The 19,425-nt window shown below is 44.7% G+C and overlaps 1 protein-coding gene across 4 annotated transcripts in view; it reads left to right on the plus strand.

Annotated features, from left to right (window-relative positions):
- The first annotated feature begins 863 nt into the window (after nt 1-863).
- The window catches only part of TRERF1 (transcriptional regulating factor 1), a 103,037-nt gene continuing 84,475 nt past the window's right edge, over nt 864-19,425 (plus strand). For 2 of the 4 annotated variants that reach the window (XM_072330797.1, XM_072330802.1), the window contains exon 1: nt 864-989. The gene's annotated coding sequence lies outside the window, so the exon portion shown is untranslated. Of the gene's footprint in view, nt 990-1,187; nt 1,285-1,740; nt 1,859-19,425 lie in introns of those variants that run through there. The other 2 variants (XM_072330798.1, XM_072330799.1) reach the window with 2 other exon arrangements.

Consider the following 19,425-nt stretch of genomic DNA (forward strand, 5'->3'; position numbering starts at 1 on the left):
CGCCGCAGGAGTCGCGCGCGCACCGCGTCTCCGTCCTCGAGCTGCGAAATCCTTCCCCGCAAGGGAACGTTTTGGTGCAATGTAACGTATATTCCCAGCTCAAGGGAGGCAGGGCCGGGAAGGAACGCCACCAGAACCCGTCTGCAGAATTAACGGGGAAAGAAAGGGACAGCTTAAGACTAGCAGTGGCAAAAACCAGCGACCGAAGCGGCAACTTTCCACGGGGCTCGCTGTGCGAGAGCGTGAACTTCCCGGTTAACCCCCAGCCCGCCCGGAGCCGACCAGCCCGCTGACAGCCCGGCACAACTTTCCTTTCCCGGAGCCGCCGCCTCCCCCCGCCCCAGCTCGGCCTCGGCTTCTCCGGGTGGCGGGGCGGGGGGTGACGCGGCCCGGCCGCTCCCTCACAGCCCGGGCGGCGGGACCCTATCCTTCAGCCGCCGCCGCCGCCGGGCGCCCCCTCCCTCAGCGCCGCGGGGGAGGGACGGCGGTGCCGCCGGCCGGGCGGGAGCCGGCCCCGGCCCCTCCGCCCTGCGGCATGCGGCGCCGGGAGCCCGCGGCCGGCCCGAACCCCGCCGGCAGCCGCTGACAGCTCTCCGCCAGTCGCCCCGGCACCTGCGCCGAGAGGAGGGGCCGCCGAGGGGGGGGCCGCGGCGGCGGCGGAGCGGGCGGAGCGGGCCCCGGGGGCGGCGGGCGCCCCTCGCCCTCCGCCCGCCGCGGGGCCGGGCGGCCGCGGCCGCGGCGCCGCCGACACCTTACTTCCTGCTTCGCTACCCAGAGCCAGACCCATCGCGGCGGAGGGATCCCGTCGCCTCCAGCTGCCTCCTCCCCCTTCTGCTTCTGCTTTTTTTTTTTTTTTTTTTTTTTTTTTTTCCTCCTCGCTCTTTTGCGAGAAAATAATTTGACAGCGATTTGCTGACAGCGGGATTTCGTGCATCACGGGCGAGAGAAGGGCGGCGCGGCCGGAGCCGCAGCGGGAGGCCGTGCCGGAGGTAAGCGCCCGCTCCGCAGCCTCCCCGCGGGGCGCGGACCCGCCATGTGCCGGGCGGGCGGGGGCCGGGGCGGGTGCTGGCAGCGGGGCCGGGCCGGGCCGTGCGGGCCGGGGGAGTTGCGTTTCCTGGCGGAGCGATATTTGTTTACGGGCTGCGCCGTAAGTAAAGTAGGACCCGGCCCCGGCAGCGCGGTGATCAATTAATAGTGCGGTCGCTCGCGCGGCGCCCAAAAAAGAGAGAAAAATCAGAGCCCCTCGTGCCGGCCCCCGTGCACTTGTTGCAGACTTGGCGCCAGGTAGGGCAGCGCTTCGCAAGTTTCATTTTTGCATGAGCTGGGGCTTCGCTTGCAGAATTAAAAAAAAAAAAAAAAAAAGTTTGCAGCTCACTTTCGGTCCGCAGCGCCGAGGCCCTGCCCGCAGCCGCCTCATCCTCCTCCTCCCCTCGGGGCCGCGGCGGGGGCTGCCCGGCCCCTACCTGCCTGCTGCGGCGGGCTGCTCCGGGCGGGGCCGGCGGTAGAGCCGCGCGGAGCGGCGGGAGGGAGGGAAGGAGGGAGGGAGGCGCGGGGCGGCCGCGAGGAAGTTGTCAAGGCGCGGGGCCGGGCGGGGTGTGCGCGTCCCACGAGCCGCCGAGGAGACCCACGCGTGTTCCCGCGCGAGGTGGCGACATCCGACGGGTCGCGGTGCGGAGGTGCCTCGCAGGGATGGGGGGTGACTTCTGCTCTCCCCCTAGAATGGGAAACTGCTGGAGTGCAGGACGGCTGGGTTTTGTGTGCTGTCACAGTACGGGGTAATGACCAAAAGCTGCCAGCCAGATGCTTAAGTACCGGAGGGATGATTTGCAAGTGAAATGAACTGGCAGTTCACCAGTCAGTAAGTGGATAATGCCTACTCATCCTTTGCCGGCTTCTCAGATCGGTTTCGTTCCCGCCGCCCAGGCTGGAATAGCCAGGGTGTGAAACTCGGTGACGCCGACGCACTCACCCAGTAGCATCCGACCTCCTGTGTCCCGGCACAGCCGTGCCGACCATGACCAACACCAGTGATGCTCATAGGTTTTTACAAACTAATCTCATAGTGGTGAAATAGATACAGTGACCCGTAGCTGAACTATTTATGGAAAACGCTGCAAAGCACTTAATTGTGTGTTAAGCAGGTAATCACAAGGGTGAAGTTTTGTATCTCTGACAACTGTAATTCTGCTGCATGTGCTGCAGAGATCCCTCTGGGCCAACTTGGGCCTTGCCCTGCTGCTCCTGCTGCCCTGCATCCCAGCTGGCCTGCAGGCACTGTGCTGGGACTGCCTCCTTCCTTGACTGGAGAGTGTGCTGTGATCGCTACGTTCCTCATAAGACAGTGTTGCCCTAGAAATGCCCATTTCACTTTGTCACCCGCCATGGGGACATGGCATGATGTTCCTCGTATGTTCTCAGACTGATTTTTGGGTGTTGCTGTATGAAGCCAGGAGTTGGACTCGGTGATCTTTGTGGAGCCTTTCCAACGCAGGATATTCTGTGATTCATTGTTACCTGCTTTTTTGAGCCTTATCCGAGGTTGGAATTTTAACATCCCAAGTGCTGCTTCGTCAACACTCCATGTATGCATATATAGTGTGGAAGTTAACCTGTGGCTTTGTAATTTGTAGAATAAGGTCATGCCAAATAGACTGTTAAGTTAGAATTTAGATAAGCTTTTTTTTTTCATATAAAGAAAACATATTGTGCATTTTTCTTCTATAGCTAATTATCTCATGTACTTTAGAAAAAGGAGAGGCTCTTATGTGCTGCACTCCGAGCTTTTGTTGCAAATAAATGCTTTTATGATCCTTTCTGCTGCAGCTGATAAGTAGATCAAGTTTCTGAAGTTGGGAGACTCCAGCAAGGGGCTGAGTAGCATTATCAGGGCGTCAGTCAAACCAGCATGTCTGAAAAGCTCAAATACGAGTAATTCAATTTGAATGGCATAACAGATCACATAGGCTTCGCTGTGGATGCCAGCCTGGCCACAGAGCGTGGGCTTAGCCTTTAGGTACAGTGGTAAGGGTGGCACTTGGCAGCCCTGCCATTGCTGAGTGCCCTGCCCTGGGCACAGTGAGGCCAGGTAGGGTCCTGTGAGTAACCATAGCATGAACAACCTCCCTATCTAACTCTGACTCATGTTACATTTGGAGGCTGAATAAAATCTCCATGTGATACACACTTTGTGTTGTTGGCCTCTGCCGATCACATGCCTCTGGTTTGGGTTTAGGACCACAGAGCAAGTCCTTCTTTCAGGTTACTTTGCTTTTGGGAAGCACTCAACAGGGCTGGGTAGGAAGAGGGACTTGCTAGGTTTCAAGCTTGGAATTCTGTTGCACATGCTTCTTCGGGCCATTTCCAGGGATACAGGGAGGTTTGCTGTTGTAAACCAAGATTGTAATTTAGCATCTGGTAATGAGTGTGAGAAAAGTATAAAAAACCCAGTCATGTCATCTACTACAAGTTTCCTAAAGCAGTGAGATAATATTCTGCTGTGAATGTTTTAAACTGCTGTAATATTTGGTTTGTTGCAATCTAGCAGGCAATATACGTCTCTTAAAGTTGCTTGCTGAGGGCCTTCCTCCCCTTTCCCTGTTCTGTAAAGAGCGGTGAGCTGAGGGAGAGCAGCCCTGGGATCTGTGGTGTCATTGTGAGATTCTGGTGCTGGAAGGCTGTGTCTCTTTATGATGTGTCATAGCAACTTGCGAGATAAGGCAGTTTCATTTCAGCTTCCTTAGAAATACTTTAAAAAACAAAAAACAAACAAAAACCAACAGTGTTTGATAGATGCAAAGTAATTTGTGATGGGGCAACAAATTGTTTTCCCTCGTAGGCCTTTTTTGATACTGTATAGCTTCGAATGAGGAACTGTGATCAGAACGATATAATTTTCTGCCTATAAAACCGGGGGGATTCTTTTGCCCTCTCCCACACCTCTGCGATGGAGATAGCCACGTCTACAAGTACAGACATCAGTTCTGCCTGGTCTTGGCTTCCAGGCACTCATATACTTATGCAAGTTCAGCAGAGCAGTGGCAGTGAGCAGCTGGATTGCTCTGCCTGTCAGTGTCATGGGGTGGGGAGCTGTGTTTGGCACTAAAAAAATGAAGGCAGCAAACTCTGTATGGTTTGCCACATATGAAGGTATAAAACCTCTCTGACTTGTCTGGCTCCGAGAAACCTATTATTGTCATCAATTGCAGGGCTGTAAGGGGAAATCAGGCCTTCTCTGATAAAGACAAAAATAGCACATTCAAATATATTTTAAGAAATACAGTCTTCCTTCAAAGAGCGTGTCTGAGCACAGCTCAAAGAACAGTGGCCTAAGTTTCATCTGTTTTAGTTATTCATTTCTTTATTTTTAACCCTTTGCAACCGGACGGGTTGCAGAGGTGCATGGCTCCCACTTGTGAGCAGTTATGTGTTTGTGCATGATGTCACCTTGCAGAGTTTGGGGCATGCTTTCTCCTTAGGCCTCAAGGTACTGAGCACAGACCGTGCATCCTCTTCATGCTTATCTTTCTCAGTAGAGACCAGCCAGTAGACTGCCCATCGACCCTGCTTCATGCTGGTTGTTTAAGGCTGGCGTCTATTTTCTGTCCCTTGCTCGGCTGTGTTGCTGTAGGGTCCCCAGCAGTGTCCATGTGACGTAGGCCTGCTAGAAGCAAAGGGCTTGGAGTACCACCATGCTGAGACCTACAGGCCCCACCAGCACAGGCCCAGTTCTGGGGAACAGCCCGCCCTTACAACATGGGCACTTGGTATCAGTGGGAAGAATCAACCCAAATCCTTTCAGAGAGTTCTGCTGAGAAAAGGACAGCATCAATGTGTGTGAAAAGCTGGAAAGTGCATTCAGGCTACAGTCTGCCCAGAGAAGCTCTGGTGATTCTCTGATTCGATGATACATACTGCTGCCTCTGAAACTGGTAGGCAATCACCCAGTCTGTGTTACTTTCTCCTCAAGAAGTTGTTGATTTGGGGAACTCCAGCACGTTTTTAATGGATGCTACATTCCCCTGTAATTGGGATGTTTTTTAGAGATTGGACTTCATGTTACAATGGGGGTCTTGCAACATTTTGGGTGAGTTCTGTAGTGTTGGGTATATTTTGAGGTTCTGAGTGAAATGAGTCTTGTGGTTTCATCTTAACTCCGTAACAAAGGGTAACATGTCTCACACAAACAGCCCACCTAAGTTTTCATAGTGACTGATGATTTGCTCTGGAAAGACCCAAGGTGCTGATATGATGCAAATTCAAAAGGTAGCAGGTTTGGTTTTTCTTCTTTTTTTTTTGGGGGGGGGGGGAGGAGGGGGGCGGGTGTGGGTGTTGAGGAGAAGGAGGCTTGTCTTTCTCTAGTTTACAGTTCAAAATCTGTTAGAATTTCATCCAGATCTCTAATCTTCAGCTTTCCATCTGCTGGTCACTTTACTTTCCACATACACAGCCCCACATGCCAAGTTTCCCTACTCCACTGCTGAGACCTTTGCGAAGCAGCCATCCCAGGCCTTATCACAAATTTTTTTCAAGTCTTTTTAGTCCAGCAAGAAAATGGTTGCTGCCTTTCCCCTCCCTCCTCTCGTCAAGTGCTCATTGTAAGATTTTTGATAGAGACTGCATTGTGATATGTCCTTGAAGTGCTGCGCTGCAAGGTTTTGTTTTGGCTTTTTATTTTTTTTTCACATTTAGACTTAGTGGCATTTATAGTAAAGCAGGATTGTTGTAGATGCTCTTTTTTGATATATTTTATTGTTGTTTTGTTGTTTGTCGAAAATCTTTGTTCAGTAATGAGGGAAAGCTTTGAGTCGGGTACTAAAAGCTCCAGCTAACCTTAGAGTGGTGTTAAGACTGCAAAAACATGGGCTGGGGAAGAATTGCTCCAGCAGAACACATACAGGTTAAATGTTGAATTGTTAGCTGCTCTGCTTTAAAAGGTGGGAGATTTTTTGTTCACCCTGTCACAAGGTCCCTTCAAGGATAACGGAGTCCATTTGAGATACAGAGCTTACACCAAGTACTTTCTCTTTGAGAGAACTTTAAATCCTAAATAACTCCTTCAGCACTACCGTGTGACAAATAAACCTTACCCAAACCTGTCAAGTAAGTGACTATTACATTTAAAATTTGGTGATGGCTGAATCTCTATCTTAAAAGTTGGTTCTTAGTTGTCCATACAGAGGTGCTCTACAGACTCATTTTTGTCTTTTTTCTCCCCCACATACACTATTTTCATTGATGGGGAAGTTTCATTTCCTTTATTTATATATATTTATATATATATATAATATATATTAGTGTATGGGTGTTTAGGGCGTGTGGGGAGGATAGGAGCAAAGTCTGTATGTGACTTCTTCATTTAAAAGAAAAAAATCTGATACTAAGAAAATGCGTCCTTGAACACATTCTCCCATTTAAACCGAAAACTTGGCGTATAAAAATGTGCATGTTAGAGGATCAAGGGGTTTTGCAACCATTCTGGGTGGGTAAGAATCTTGTCTGATCTCCAGTTGTATTAGCAGAACAGTATTTTTCCCAGTATCGTCATGTTTCACTTGCCAAATCTAAACTAGAAATGCCTTTTCTTGGAAGGATCACTATTTACATTTGGAGGGCTATGCCAATTACAGCTATATTAACAAGCCTTTTTGTTTTTTTTCTTTTTCTTCCCTCTCTCTCTTAATCTTACACTTGACCTAAATAGTAACTTCTTTCATTTTCTTAACAGAACACACAGTACAGTCCTGGCACAGAGTTTTGAAGCAGTCAGTGGGGTAAACAGTGCTGTCCTGTGGCACAAAAGCAGATGGGCACTCTTGTTCTTAAGGAGTTCTGGTGAAATGAATGCTCTTGTAGCTTTGCATGAGTAGAAATAGTCCTATGCTTTGCATGCAGAGTTGAATATAATTAATCTGTAAGAAGGAACTGTATTATTCATATGCTGTAATACTTCTTTTTGTTGTTTTTTTTACTTCCATGTACTTTAATTTTGGATACAATTTCAAAGTCTTGCAGATTTGGAAAATACTGTATTATAGATCAAGTTCGAAGGCATAAGATAAGATGCTATTTATTACTACTCAGTTTGATCAGAAACTAGAGATTGTATACTCTTTTGGATGGCATAGTAATACATGATGCAGGAAACAGGTAAGTGGGGTTGTTGGGCAGGAGGCCCTTTCGCCTGCTGGGCTTGCGCCCTCAGTGCTGTGTCTCTGCTGCTGCCCTTTGGACTCCTGGGAACAGAGAGGACATGCTGGTGGAAGAACCTGTTTGTACCAGAAAATCAGCTTGGTAGTAAATAGTACCATTTTCTTCGTATGCAAATTTCCTAGTTGTTAGCTCTTTCCATGAAGTTAAGATTTGAAGTGTTAACAACAGCAGTGGGGTATTAAATAAAAGGGGGATGCTGGCCATTCTTCACACGATTCACATCTGCCACAGTGATTAGTACTTAGAAGATCTTATGTAGCTAAGCTGAGCTTTCTTTTCCCAAAAATTCAGTCTACCAAAGCCCTGAGATGTAGGCAGAGTTCCTTAAATATCTTCCCCATTGCTTCCCTTAGGCTGCCTCTAATTTTGTCTTGTCCTGAGCATAGGAGCTGGGTGGTCGTCTTTGGGTTGGATGTGTGCTTATGTCTGCAGCAAGCACTACACTTTGTACTCTCTCTAGTGTCTGAAAGTAGCTACTTGCAATAGCTCCTGGGTTGCTGTGGTACTTGACATAAACTCTGTCAGTTACTGAAGCCGTATCTGCTGAGAATGAGAGGTTGTAGTCTCCTGAACCGCAAGTTTATGTTACGTGTAGCTCAGCTTTGAGCATAGTGGTTTGGTTGCTGCTCATGCCCCTAGTGTATTGAAAGGAATGGGTGGGAGCACTCCAGTAGCTAACCCTATGAATTTTGGCGGAACAAAAGAAATACTTAACGTTTACCTGTATGGAGGCTTTTCAGGAGCGTTGATACCTCAGCCGTCTTGTTGGCCTGCCGTGCAATTTGAATTCAAGCAGGGGTCTCCCACGTGGTTATTTGCATGTGTCCTCCTATCTCTGTTTTATATCTGCAATTTCAGTATGTGCTTCCAGAATTACTTTTTCGTTCATTTCCAATCATTCTTCAAAGATAACTGGCAAAACCAACAGGCTGGTTGTGACTTTACAGCAATAGAAGGTATAAAACTTTGATCTCCTCGTTAAATGAGTTTTCTTCATGTGTGGGCTGGGTGTGTAGTGCATTGACTTAGTTTTTATTGATCAGTGTAAAAACGTGAATTCAGCATCACAGCAATGATAATGAACAAATACTTGCAGTGATATTCTAATGAGTTCCTGGTGAAAATAGGGCAGAAAACCATCTCAGAGATTGGCATGCTTTAGTGGTGAGATGCTCAACAAGGATACTTGATATAAGAGGACTGAGTAAAGCTGTTTGAAGTTCTTTATTTGGCAACACAACTCAGCAGAGAATTCCAGGCAGGGCAGGATGCAGTATTTTTGTATGCATTTGAGCAGCAGCAGTGGTATTCTTTCTGCTGTCCAGAAGAACCCTCACCATCCTAGTCACACCAACATAGGATGGATTATTGGAGTCAGCTACCTGCTTTAGTAGGTGCCTCTGAATGCAGGCTCATTGCCTTGCAGTCTTCATCTGCAGGAATGCCGTGTAAAGCATCCGCACCTGTTTCTGTAAGTGTGCATGGCAAAGCATCAGTTACAGAGAGGAGGAAGAGAGGTTGCGGAATTAGTGGATGGTTTAAAGTATGAAAAAGTGAGATTCGTATTCATAACTGTGTTGAAACAAAAATGTTATGAGTATGGTAGGGACATATCTTCATTTAAGATGGCAGTAATTCTCCTAAGCCAGAATTTTTGCAGGCAGGAAGCTTCTCTCTTCTTTTTTTTTCATTGATGCTGTGTGTTTTCAAGACTAGAAGAGACTTCTCAGTGGAGGTGATAGACTGAAATCCTCTGGATTTTTTTCATCATTTAGGCTTGTTCTGTTCTGTCAGCTGAGTAAACTGGTATCTGAGCTGCATGGATCAAGATAAAAATGTATTGCTGCTGCCTACGTGTGTGTTTGATAAAAGCAGAAAATGAGAAGAAAAATTTACCCGAAGAAAAGTGATTTTTTTTTTTTTTTCCTAGGACTGTGAAGTTTTGAAAGAGTTGGATTATAATGAACTTTAATACATTTCTAAAGTTGCTGCTATTATAATGAAAAAGCATGAATAAGAGAATATGCCTTGCAGGTAAAATGAAAAAAGGCTTCTCCATTTGTACGCTCGAAAACCAAAAATGCATTGCAGAGGATGAATTTTACCCTTCATTTTGCTCATAGTAAAAATTAGTCTTTGAAGTTAAAAATGGCTTTGGATTTAAAGAAATAATACACCTGAGAAGGGAGGTGCACAGGAAAAAAGACTCTGGGTTAAGTGCTGTTTTGTTAATGAAAGGCATGGTGTGGTAAGCTAACTGTGCCTGCCTGCACTGTGAGATTCTGCCAGATACGAGCAGGGGTGATAAAGTGCTAGAAGGCTGTTATTTCCAAGATTTCCAACTTTCAGAAGAAATTTTAATCTGAATATTGAGTGTGCAGCTATAAATGATAGCCTAGTACAGCAGAATTACAATAATTTATGAAGGGAACCATACTTTCTTGCTTCAAGTCTGTTAGCATATGATCCCTAGGCTAACTAACTGATCGTTAGTTAAAGTAGAGGTTCATTAAAATAACATAGGCTCATCTGGTTTTAAAGACCAGCTCTCAGCCGGTAGGCGCTTGTCCAAAACTCATAAGGCTGCGACGCAGACTTTGTGGAAATGGCATGTAGATTGCTGCATAAAGCTGGCTGATGGAGAAGCTTCTGTTGGATTGAGTGCGCTTTGTATCGGGCCTCAGTCTTTATTTTTTAGTCATCTGTAGCAATGTCTATTCATACTGTAGGCAGTTGAACTACTTGCATGACTGAACAAAGGTGCAAGATTGGGTCAGTGTATTAAGGCAGTTCTTACCTGCAGTTATATTATGCTATGATAAGTGTATTTTTCTAGTCGAAGAGTTGTAATTACGAAGCAGATGATGTGCTTCAACGATGTGAAGAAAATCCTTAAATTTAAGCCTGTACTTAGCACAATTTTTCTCAGGTGCCACTTTTACTTTCAGGTTATTTCTGGAAAATCCGTGCCGCTAATTATGTAAATTGCGAGAAATGAAAAAAGAGAACAAACGAACAGGGCATCTTAGTTTAGCTCCCATCAGATGCAAAGGCATACGTGGTCATTCTAGCTGTCTGCAGTATGTGCCCATGTTGTTTGGCTGCTGCTTTTACTACCAGCAGACCAGATCACTTAAACTTGTTTTTTTCTCACATACTTCACACAACTGGGCTGACAAACTGTTACCAAAAGTGGGAACTGGGGATTTCTTTTGGTACCTCCTTCCTTATGAGGCCCAGCGTTTGGTGCTCATGGCAAATGGGGTGTCTATTCTGGTTGTCTGGTTGGCTTCTCTGCAGTTGTGCAGGCACGTACCTTTTATTTAGGTCAGTCTTGTTCTACAGCAGGACATTTTGAACCTGCACCTATTGCCTATTAAGGCAATAAGAATGTCTCCTTGAATGAAGTGGAGTCTCATGTCAGGTCTGTCTGCAGATCAGAGCAAAGGGGATGGAAGAAGCGGCATTCGAGTGAATGAACAAACTTTCAAGCTGACTCAGTGATACACATACAGTACGTGCTGTAGAGATTAGTCACCACTTACTGTAAGTCTTTCTTTATGGCGCTTGGTGGACAAGCGGCTGTATCAAGCTGCTGTAAGCAAGCTTTGTAGGCTGGGAATTCAGGTAAATGTTATTTCCACAGTATTTTCCCATCAAAGAACAACAAGAAGAAAAGACAAAACCTGAAGTCTTGTAAATTACTGAGCTGAAGGCAAAAGAAATCTTTTAGTTATCTCATAGTGTTGCTATCTTTCTTAATCTGTGAAAGTAGTAAGAAAGCAAATAAATTATGCAACAACCCCTGCTTTTTTTAAGTTTAGATACCTGTGCCTACACGTTACTAGTACTGTTTTGCCCTGTCCTGTGCAGGTTGGTTTCATTTTTTGGCTTTTTTTTTGTTCTCATTAGGTAGTTTTCAGGCTGCATTTGTGTGAAATACCGATTTACATGACGGCAACAGAAAAACAATTACAGGGAAGGATATTCGTCTGTAAAAAAAAACACACAAAAAAACAACAAACCAACACACTGTTTTCATTTGCCAAGTAGAAACTTCAGGAAAATTACCCTCCAGGTTGAATTTTCTCATGAATGTTCTCAAGTTCTGAAATTATTTACTGGCATAATAGGTATGCAAAACACTTAAGGCAAAGTTTGTATTCAAAGAGTTGCTTTTTGGGGGGAAGGTGGAGAAAGTGATTTTACTGTTTTAAAAAGGTAAGTAATATATATACATATATAAAGGTGAAATTCTTGTGCAGTCTTTTCTGAGTTACTCAAATGCAGTAGCTTTGTGGGTGGTTTCTAGTCTGTTTGGTGGATATTTATTTTTTCTTAATTTACCTGGGTATTTTTTGTAGTTCTTAGATGCTCTTTCTCTCTGATCCCAACCTGTTTTGGTTGGCTTGTTCAATCTGTCCTTAGAGAAACGTTAATTTCACCTATGGTTGCACCAAAATTGCTTGATAGTTGTTACAGCAAGATATGTACATATATTTTTTTGATAGTTTGTTTAAAATTACTTCCTCCCTAAAGAAAAAAAAAACACCCAGCAAGCACAACAATCAAACATGGTGTTGAGGAGTGAGAACCAGACGGTGCTGGCACTGCCGGGTGGGACCGCAGTGAAGCTGCGTGCCTGTGCAAGTGGCTTGGCTCCTGCTCTCCGGAGGATCTGATCTTGCAGTGGTTTGGAAGCCCTCTGAAGAGCAGGAATGAAGGCTGGAAGAGTTATTAAGTTGTGGGTTATCTCTCGCCGTTTATTTGAAATGGAGGCCAGATGATTTACATATCTCTGTAGCTTGGATCTGAAAAAAGATCTTACTTTTTATTTTGCCAGTCTTTGTAGGGAAATGACATCACAGCTTATGTCAGCCATGCTACAGCATTCAGGCTTTTTTCTCCTCCCTGTTAAATTGTTAACCGAGTGCTAGCTCGATGCTGTGAGTCTTTCCCTGCAGCCCGTGGCACGCTGTTAACTTCATCTCAATTCAAGAGCCATAGCTGCATCTTTGTACAATGAAATATGAGAAATAAAGATCTGGTCTAAAGCCTTTTGAAATCGATGGGAGTACAGTTTACTTCATTTCTGTATGTCTGACTGGGTGTGGCGACCCACTAGCAGCGTAATGTCACGGCATTAAGTACGTGAGGGACAGCAAGCTGGCTTCTTGGAGATCCTCACACCAGGAGAGCAGGCTGGCCCTACAGGAAGGTGCCCCTTGCAGGGTGGATGAGATTTTGGGACTGCAGCTCTTAGGCATTACCTGCATGTCTCATGTGCAAAGCTGAGCTTGACTTAGGGAAAGCTGTATGGCAGTGATACAAGCAGCAGAGCTAGCATGGCCCTGCTGGGGTTCAGGCAACCACTGTGGTGTGAAACAGAGGGGAGGGGATCTTCCTGCAGTAGTTTGAGGGGCTGGAATGTGGGAAACGGGAATCAAATCCAAGTTGGCATTTTGGAAAGTTGACTGCTGCATTTGTTAATCATAAGGCAATTTTTAAGTAAGTCACTTCCCAGAGGAAATTAAACACGTTTGGAAGAGAAAGGAGAGAAATGTTTTGTTGAATTCAGGTGGTCCCATGCAGCAAACAGTGTATGATGACGATGATGGTGATGGTGGTACCAAATACACACAAAGATGAAGCAAATGATCATCCAGACTCTTGTGCTTTCAGATTTCCAGACACAACATGCTATACGCAGCATGATTTTATCTTTACTATTTGGGGAGGTCTAGAGGTCTAAGACTGAGGAAACGACTGATTCCAATTACTGTTTAAAAAAAGAGAAAAGAAAACTTTGTAACAAAACCATCCACTGCTGCAGCGGACGTGGAGATTTGTGTTCTCTTCCTGTGTTTCTTTGGTCATGGGAGGAGGGCAAAGAGGCCTTCAGGTCACATTCAGCAACAACTTACATCAACAGTTTTGGATCAGACTCAGCGTGTAGTAGTTACAGACTCCCCTTCACACACCTTGTATTTTTTGATGCTTTCCTGGCTCAGATACTTTGTAATAGTTCTCTGGAAAGGACTGGAGGAGGCAGTGCAGGGGATGCTCACAGAGAGCAGGAGTGTGCACATATCCAATGGGATGTGCACCAGGGAGAAATGTGGGTCGTGTGTTGGCATTGGTGTGTGTGTGTGTTGGAACAGCAGGTGCTCACACACATTGTACTGGTGGTCTCTCAGTAAAACCTAGTGAAATCCTGTGTCCCTTCTAGAGCTTGAGAGGAGCTCTTCGTCAACACAGTTAGCTGTATGGCCATATGCTGTTCTTTTCTCTTACATATGCTCTCTGATAATTGTCAGTAGCAGGTGTCTGTGAGCTGAAGCAGAGTGGTATTTTAAAATTAGACTTTTAATGGGGGAAAAGAATTACATGACGTCAGTGCTAGCAAAGAGGTTGAGTTGAAAATTCTGGCCTCTGAGGTTTGTGTTCCTCACAAAGCAGCAGCGTAGCTGTTAGCACTGCTGGTTCTTTGGCTTTGCTGTTCAATATCAGAGATGTTCAGGGATGTGACTTTTGAGGAGAAGTCACTAATCCTGGTTTAGAGTCTGTGTGTCTGGCTTGGCTGAATCTGGGAAGAAGCACCATCACACCATCACATATCTACATTGGCCCACAGGAGCTATGCTGGGTGTGCATGGCACTGATGATGGTGGTATAGGCTGGTGAGTGAGATCTGTAGGTTGGTTGTTTCCCTGTTTCTGACCCCACCTTTCCCTGTACATAGTGCTGAGCATCCTGAGCTGTTTGTCGTACCGCTGGTTGCTTTTGCATTGTGTGTATGTGTATTAGATCACCATTGGTTACTACTGTGATAGCTTTTTTTTCTGTTTGTTTGTTTGTTTTAACCTTTATTATTCCTCTCCAAAGAAGAGAAAGTACTGAGAAGATAAGGAGAGACTTGTAGTCTCTCTGGACCTGGAACACTGCAGCTGTGTTCACTGAAAATCATTTTGGGGCATTTCATGACAAGAATCCCCCAGTATCCCATGTTCTTCTTTCATACCATCTCTACATCCCAGTGAATAACTCTCTGAACTGCCATTTCTTTAGTCTTTCAGTTGGGGAACTTGTAGCCAGGTGTAACAGGAGCCTAGCAATTCAGAATTGCCCTATTTCAAACTGTCGGAGAAGACATAATGCCTCTAACATTCTTTTTGTGGTGGTCTTCTTGTTTTGTTGTTGTCGTTTCTGGTAAAGAACAAGTGAAATACAGAGCACATATGGAAATGGCAGATGTTGTGTTTTTCATTTTTTATTGTTCTTGTTTCTAAAATAAAGCATGCACAAGTTTGCAAGATCCTGCAAAGAACTGAAACTGAGTTGTATACTGATGTGTGCAAGGAATCTTTTTAATCTAGTCACATATATTTACAGTGAATAGATCCAGATATAAACAAATAAAATGCAGTAAGGAGAGACAACCCAAATGGAATAAAGATGAACTACTGCAAAATATCAATGATTGCAAACTAAGGTTAGGTTTTGCTGACGGCATTATGTTGTTTCCTTTTTGTTGTCTTTGTTGCCCTCCATTGCTCTTCCTTATGCAACAAGTCCAACTTATGGCATCAGCTGTTCCGCTTATCCTTAGCAAACTGTTGGTAACTGAAAATTGGATCACATGAGCCACATTGTCACTCTGTGTGTCAGAAAACTAACAGCAGCTTATGAGTCTGTTCTGTTCCTGACCATGCACGAGTGGTAACTTTTCAATCCACCGCTGCAATATGTTTCTTAGCTTGGATACAGGAGGAGCTGCGATCTCACAGCATGACCACAAGTGCGCTTGGTGACGCTCACAGAGGAAGAGCTAGTTGCAGAATTTGGGTCAGCGGGGCAGTATCCTGATGAGCTGTCTGGCACGGGACTCTGGAGGCTGCAGCACCTGCTGAGCGCACTAACATAGGCTTGCTGTTCCTTTTTACCTTTTCCTTTTTACCTTTTCATCTCCTGCACTTAAACGACTACTACAGAACTTCCTCCTCCCTGAGACGGTTCTGGTGGCGTGACTGATACCACTTCAGAGTGTTACTTAGGTCAGACACTGAAACAAGTTTGTGCTTTGTAACTGAAAAGGATGTACAGCACGTGATGTAATTGCGTATGATATCCTTTTAATTGTTTCTGACAGTAAGCCTAGTAACTAGGACTTGATACGCGTGTGTATGTATACACTGCAGATCTGAAGAGCAATAAGTACGCACATATAAACATTATAGCGCGGTAGTTTTCCCATGGGGGTTTTGTTATTGTTGTCCCTTTCAGAAATGGTGAATCTGTAATTTTTCATGGGCTGGTCCTCGGCCCTCTCCGCCAGAGAGGCTCGATCTATCATGTAAAAAAAAAATCAATAAGAAGTCGAGAGGTTTATTTATAAAGTAGAGTGTGGAGAGAGGGTGCAAAAATTCCATTAAAATGGCAGTTTAGCGCTAGCTGTTTCTCTTTGGGACTAAGCTCCAATATTTTAACTATTAAAATTGTTGTAAGAGTGCTTTTAAAGTACCACAAATCACATTAAAGCTTTCTAGTTGAAACTTGCCTTTATATAATGCACTCAAACTCAGCTTATATATGTTTTTGGAATGTCTGATGCTGCCCTCAAACGTGGTTTTAGCATCCATTTTAGGGCTTTATTATAGTTAATAATCTTACAGGTTTATGCTCAAGTGAAAATACCTGGATGTGAGAAGTCAGAATTTATTTTCCTTCAGAAGCATGAATGCATGTATGTCTTTGTGCAGATGTAGCTCTTTACGGATTATTTCTATGAAATCTATAGGCGTCTAATGTAATTCATCAGAATTGCTTGGTTTGGCACACGCTACTTTCTTAGAAGAATTTATAAATTCAGGTGGCTGTGGGTTATTTTATTGCATAGCAGTTTTCACCAGTGATGTGTCGGTCATCTACTCCATCTTTTCCATGGAAAGAAATAAATGCATCCCTCTGCTCATAAATACGATGCTGAAAGGTTTATGGGATAGTATCTGTATTAAAACTCTCAAATAGCAGAAGCAGTGGGTTTGAAGTGTAAGTTTAACCTCTTTACAGTATCTTCCTGACTTGCTTTAATAGCTAAAGAAGGTTGGTCTTGAAACTGTTGAGTTTTAAATACGAACAGCATTGAACGGTTTTTATGTTGTCATGTTTTTTTCCTGGGAAAAGGAGATTTATTTCCAAGGGAAATACCGTTTATTTAGTTCAGAAAATGTCCATTAAAAAAAAAGGTGAATTCAGTTGGGCAAGAAAGATTCTGCATGTTGTGGAGTTTATTTTCTAATCCATAAGGAAGCGTATGTCGAAAGGTGGTAGAACTGCTTGATTCTGAACCAAAGGCAGGCTTCTCATCTCCACGAGACAAAGCAGACATCGGGCAGCGTGGCACTGTGTCAAGGCTGCAAGGACAGGCTGTGTAAATGAATGTGACAGGAGCAAAAGAGAAAGTCCAACTCACGAAGCATTTGTGTGTGGTATAAATATGGGCCCTGTCACATAGTTGTATCCCTGTGTACAACCAGATAACCTAATCCATCATTCCTGCGTTATTCATCCATCGGTTTTTACTTTTTGTACTAAATCACAGTCTTCCTCTACCTTACTTCTTGCTATCTTTGCTTGTGTGTATTTTCCTCTCTCCTCGTTGTATGAAGTTTGAGTAAAATAATGATCCCAGGAAGCTTAAAAAAAGAAAACTATTAATATCACATTTGCTGTTAAATACTATTGGAAGTTTCAAATAAAGTAGCCTATATAATTCCTATAACATTAGAAACCTGGAAAACTCATACTAGCATTTGGAAAGGGGAGACTTTACAGGGAGAGCGTTAAAACTTAAAGAAACAAAACAAACTTTCCATTCTCCATTTTTCAAAGTGAGAGCAACTAAGACTTGATTCAGAAGATGGTTCCCTGTCTAAAAAGGAAAAGCTTCAGTTGTGTTTATACAGTTTTTGGTGTAACTGATCATTAGCTTCCCTGCTTTTTGTAAAATAAGTAAGTAATGTTAATGAGGATAAAGGAAAACAGCATCAGTAAAGAAAATAGAGTTACCTGCAAAGCCCATCCAGTCTGGAGTCACCAGTCTGCCAGAAAGCAGAGTTGCAGGTGGGTTAATTGGATTTGGCCAAATTGTGATTGCTTTCAGCTGAGGTTGGTGGAAGCTCTTCTGTTCAGTACCTCTTCCTCAAAGCTTCTCTTTGCCTGGGGAGGGAGCAGGATGGCTTTGTCATGCTTTGATGCTGCTGTGTTTAGGACTATGCAGAAATCTACAGGACAGCAAGAGAAGCTAGGAGATTGTTGTAGGGTCTGCAAAGAGGCAAAGGAGGAAAAATAAAGAAGGATAAAGTGTTGTGCTTGAGGGCCTCGAAAGGCATCTGTTAGGGCAGGATGTTGCAATGGTGTGGTGACTGCCTAAGGTAATTTTGAAAGGTTGGTGTCCTTGAATGAAAATAAAGGTCTGTTCTTTTCCTACAGTCATCTTGCAGCACTTAGGGCTATCATGGAAGCTATTTCCTTACTGTTCTTCTAGCCAAGCTACTTCAATCTCTGGGTTCCTATTTCTCAATGGTTTCCCATTTCATAGAATCCATTAGGCTGGGAAAAGCCTTTGAAATCATCAAGTCAACCATGGTGGTCGTACTCTTCTCCTCTTTGCTGCATGATTTTCTCTTGTTTCACAGACGTCCTTGTTGATCATTCTCCATGCTGTGTGAGGTATATGGAAGTGTGGAAAAAGCAGATTCTTTTACAAACCACTTCTGCTAGAGTAAGCCTGCTGGGTGCCATGTCTCAGTGGTGTGCTGCTCATGTGGCGGTGCTTTAGGAGTGTGTCTCTTTCTTGGTAACAACTGCTTCTTCACTCATTTCCTATTCTTTCGACCCATGGGGCTACATCTTTTCCTTCTGTACTTGCCCTCAGAGTGTAGAATCACCAAGGTTGGAAAAGACCTCTTAAGATCATCTAGTCTCACTGTTCACCTATCACCAACATTTCCCACTAAACTATGCCCCTCAGTAGAACACCTAATGTTTCTTGACCACCTCCAGGGATGGTGGCTCCACTGCCTCCCTACATCTCTGGCAGGTACACCACAAAGGGTGTGGATCTTGTGGGTTAGATAACCTCAGCAGCCTCCATGCTATCCCATGTATGCATGTCTTGGAGAGTTGGGTAGGCTTGGCACGGTGCTAGGACAAGCAGAATGGGCTGTGGAGGAAAACAGGATGCTTGTCTCCTTGCCCATGGTGTTGGCCTTTTGCAAGTAGCAGAAAAAACACTTTTTTGTTGAGCGTTGACTGTTTCTGGTGCCATCCTTGAGGAGAACAGACTTGCAAGGTGCGTAGAGCTGGCACTGCGAGCAGCCAGCACGTACTTCTTGTAATTGCTGAAATCTGTCGGATTGGAGCTGCACAGCTCAGATTTAGCTCTGGCTGGTAGCCAAAATAAGCTGTTCAGGTTTGTCTAAGGGGGAGCTGCTGATTGCTTTAGCTTCTAAAATTTCCTTGTGAGCAGTGCTGCTGCTTGTTAGCTGCCCACTGGATGAGCCTTGCCGGCCAGTGCTCTGTGGCTTCACATGTGTTTCATTGCATCCTTGTGCTGGGGCACAGCCCAGCTCCTACCAAGCCTTCCACCCAGTAAGTTTTTCTGTAACAGTTTTGAGGTATGGTGATTTTCTCCTTCTGGGTTTACTGTAGGGGGGTAATGTGTTTTTAGGATGTTATGTGTTTTATTTTGTTTTGGACACAGACCTTCTGTTGACCTCAACTAAACAGGTATCGTTTGGCTGGAAAGAACTGTCCTTTTGCAAGTCTGATGCCTTCCAGGTTTGTGATCTTTACTTGACAATGCTCTCTGAGATGTGCAGTGAAGTCTCTATCTAACCAGCCTGGTGCAACTCTACCTGTGTTTGGCTTTGGGGAATTTCCCCACCAAATCTCTGGTTTTGTTGCTTCTGCATCAAGGCCAGCACTGGTCCTCCACTCTCTGGGGTACACTGAGCAGGGAAGAAAGGACTCCCTATTTTTTTCTTTTCTCTTTTTTTTTCTTTCTTTCTTTTTTTTTTCTTTCTAATTTTAATCCGAGAAGAGGAAGTGGTAGATACCAATCTTTCTCTGTCACACATCCTACCATGCGCATCTTGCTGATGGCCACTCAAACTGTCCCCTAGCGATGCTACTCTACCATGACTAATTTCCTGT

The sequence above is a fragment of the Excalfactoria chinensis genome, chromosome 3, assembly GCF_039878825.1.
Source record: "Excalfactoria chinensis isolate bCotChi1 chromosome 3, bCotChi1.hap2, whole genome shotgun sequence".
Classification (NCBI taxonomy): domain Eukaryota; kingdom Metazoa; phylum Chordata; class Aves; order Galliformes; family Phasianidae; genus Excalfactoria; species Excalfactoria chinensis.